General features: G+C 40.0%; 1 long non-coding RNA gene across 1 annotated transcript; it reads left to right on the top strand.

The window, feature by feature from the left end:
* The first annotated feature begins 433 nt into the window (after positions 1-433).
* Positions 434-3244, top strand: LOC147627567 (uncharacterized). The gene is made up of 2 exons (XR_015268255.1): positions 434-2262; positions 2518-3244. It is a non-coding gene; the product is annotated as an uncharacterized LOC147627567 (long non-coding RNA).
* Positions 3245-3541: the final 297 nt, after the last annotated feature.

Here is a 3541-nt window from a genome sequence, read left to right on the forward strand (position 1 = left end):
ATCATGAATGGCACTATAAAATGTTTCACTATGAGAAAAGATGGCGAATGACCAAGATTATAATAAGTTTTTGGGCACCCGTATAAATAAGGGCCACATATATATAGGTATATTTTTTCCATAGTCAAGGAAACAATCCCTTTGTACCAATTGAGTCATGCTTGTCTACTTGCTTTCTTTTGCTCTAGTCTTGTGTGTGAGAGATATAGTTAACATTAGAGTATATTCTTGGTGCATGTGGCTAATTGTGTGAGAATGAGCATCAGATAGTGTTAACAGTCCTAATATGGGATTGATCATGGAGCTAGACACAAGATTAAGCATAAGATTATGGGATTGATCATGGAGCTAGACACAAGATTAAGCATAAAATTAAGGTGGGTTATACCACACTAAAAACTCCATGAGAGATAGAGAGAGACATTGCACACTTAACACTAGATCTCTATTGCATTCACAATGAACCATACAATGTTATAGGCCTTCTAGCTTTATCCTACTTTACACATCATCATCCATGTGTCACTCCCTTTTCCACTCTTTTGGTCCACACTCACACACCATACATGTGGACTTCTTATCTTACCACAGTATCTTGCACCTCTACATAGGGTGCTTTTCCACATACACACAACACTGCAATTACATCTCTCAATACCCCCTCTTAGTTACGGTGTTCCACAACTCACCCATCACCCATAACATCAATGTAGCATTGCCAAATGCAACGTGTCTCTCAACACTCCCCCCCTCAATGCAAAATTGGAGTGTTAGCCAACGAACATGTGTGCACATGTCTACCATCTTAGACACTGAAGTCCATTTTGAGCTGAATCACTCACAAAACGGAACGACTGAGTCCGATTTGAACATAGAAGTTCAGGTGGGAACCAACCCATGTACATGCATCTCATACGTGCATTGCTCATGCACCCATCACAACAACCATTTTGAGCTTCTCGGTAAGCTTGGGTAGGGCAACACTCATACCAAAAATACACATCTCATTTTGAGCACACAGGCTTGGGCACGGTTGCCCATCATCAATTGTGGGTGAGAATAAAAATTACAGTCTTTTGTGTGTGAATTCTTAGGAGCATGTGAATGGCCTCTTATCAACACAAGGCAGTGTGTGTGAAGATACCCTTAAAATTTATAAGGGTCTAAAAATCAAACAAAAATAATCCAAAATTCCCTTATTTTGCTGCAACTTGCAGCATGCTAGCCAACTCTGTGCATCACTGGCACCTTCACACCGAATGCTTTTCAATGCCTTGGTCCCCCAATCATGCTGTCTTTTGCCAAACTACACTGCAGCTCTGCAATTTGGGACCCGCAACCACCGACAATACTTCTTCTTCCAAGTCGTTGGTTGCTCTCTTTGCAACCACCGCCATAGCCAACTCTTCTTGAGCTTTCTGCTATTCATTGTGTTGTTCGCTGATTCTACAACGTCAATTACTTACTGTGCTGTTTGTTGCTTTCTTTTTCTGTTCGCTTAGAATGCATCTTGCCGTCTATTGTTGCTCATCGGTGACAGTCACAAACTACTTCTCTGTGTGCTCTCAATGCATATTGCATACCTTGTAAATTGAAGAGTTCATATTCTCCTCTTAGGTGTTGTAGGTCTTTTCATGCATTTTCTCCAGCTAACATTCCCGCCAAACCTAATCTTGTTGTTTCTCTTTGGCTTGTTGACGGATACTATGAGAAGGTTTCTGCAACACACTACACTATTGATGTTAGCTTATTGCTGCGCATTATCAACCACTTACACGGTACCAAAAATGAGTGAGTTACAACGCTTATTGTTTGCGCTCTTCTATGGGCATCATTGTTGGGCGTGAATCTGCTTATGTATGCCAATCTTGCTAAGCAAGCAATTTTACCTCCCTTTGCATAGGTCTTCTTGCTCTTGTCTCAGCAAGCTCTTCATCCTCTCTGGATTGATTATGTCTAGAGCCGATCGCTATTGTTGGCGGCTTGCACTGCTTGCAACTTCTCCATGGTGGTCATTGCTCTTAAATAAGCCTTCACTTGCAGTTCCTTTTGCTACAATACTATTTGCCTCAACAACTCTTTGTGAGGTTTTCATGCTCCTACAAACTTCATTAGCTCTCAATTGAGCTTTTCTTCTTGCCTCAATCTTTAAACCTCCTTCCTTCTTGAGGTTTACACAACCATTGGCATGGCTTCTGTGAGCTCCCAATTGCGCTCCAAACATGCATGCTTCTCCTCTTTGCATGCTAAACCTTCAAGGATGCTTCTCCCTCGGGGGGGTCATTATATGTAAATCCTCTATATCACGTGCGTTCAAGGCCTATTTAAAAAGTCCCTTATCTGTGAATTTTTTAGTGAATATAATGTATCCTGTCCTATTCAAATCTGTAAATTTTTTTTAAAATACAATAAATAAATCCCCTCTGTAAATATATTTCTGTAAGTTTTAAATATTTAAAATGTCCTTCTGTTGAACCCACGTGATACTTACATATTTATACGAGTGACCCCCCCGAGGCTTCTCCTAACGTTTCTCACAAGAAACCAAGGTGCATAAGCCATTGTGAAAGTTCCCACATCTTTCACAACTTTGTTCATCTCCTTAAGCAACATCCACAAGTGCATCCTCTCCTTGATGCACACACATGTGAACTCCATTGAGTCTACCGTCTTACTTGCCATCATCTTGGTAAGCATGCACCTCCACACATGCTCCTTGCCATACTGTAAGAATTCAAAGAATGATTCCACATTCCTTTTTATGAGAAACACTTCATAAAGAGCATTCTCCCATGCTCAAACACCAAAATTTGAGGCAATATAATACACAAACCAACCTCCAACGTTGCAATTACAACTTTCACTTTCCTTGATGATGAGGCAGCTTTCAAGACTTCATCTTTTGCTGAAATCTCCGTTTTCAGCTTCCATGGTAGCTTCAAGACTCTCTTCAATCACCAACATATAACCTCTCTCCAAATGCAATACTAATGACACTGAGTGTGTTAATTTTTTTCATAATAAACTGAAAATAATGTTTAATCAAATAACCTCATAACCAAGAAAACTATACATAAATATTCACCATGACCAAGAGCCCACCCAAGCTCTGATACCATGTTAACAATCCTAATATGGGATTGATCATGGTGATAGACACAAGATTAAGCATAAAATTAAGGTGGGTTATACCACACTAAAAACTCCATGAGAGAGAGAGAGAGAGATTGCACACTCAACACTAGATCTCTATTGCATTCACAATGAACCATAAAATGATATAGGCCTTCTAGCCTTATCCCACTTTACACATCATCATCCATGTGGCACTCCCTTTTCCACTCTTTTGGTCAACACAAACACACACACTACATGTGGCATTCTTATCTTACCACAATATCTTGCATCTCTAGGCTGCTTTCCCACATACACACAACACCATAATTATATCTCTCAATAGATAGATCCAAAACTAAACTGATGAGAGGATCCTTTGGTAATTGGAGGTAGTATCATCTAAGAGATGTTGTCACAAACCACA

The sequence above is a fragment of the Cibotium barometz genome, chromosome 20 (genome assembly GCF_041138505.1).
Source record: "Cibotium barometz isolate CiBa-2024 chromosome 20, ASM4113850v1, whole genome shotgun sequence".
Classification (NCBI taxonomy): Eukaryota; Viridiplantae; Streptophyta; class Polypodiopsida; order Cyatheales; family Cibotiaceae; genus Cibotium; species Cibotium barometz.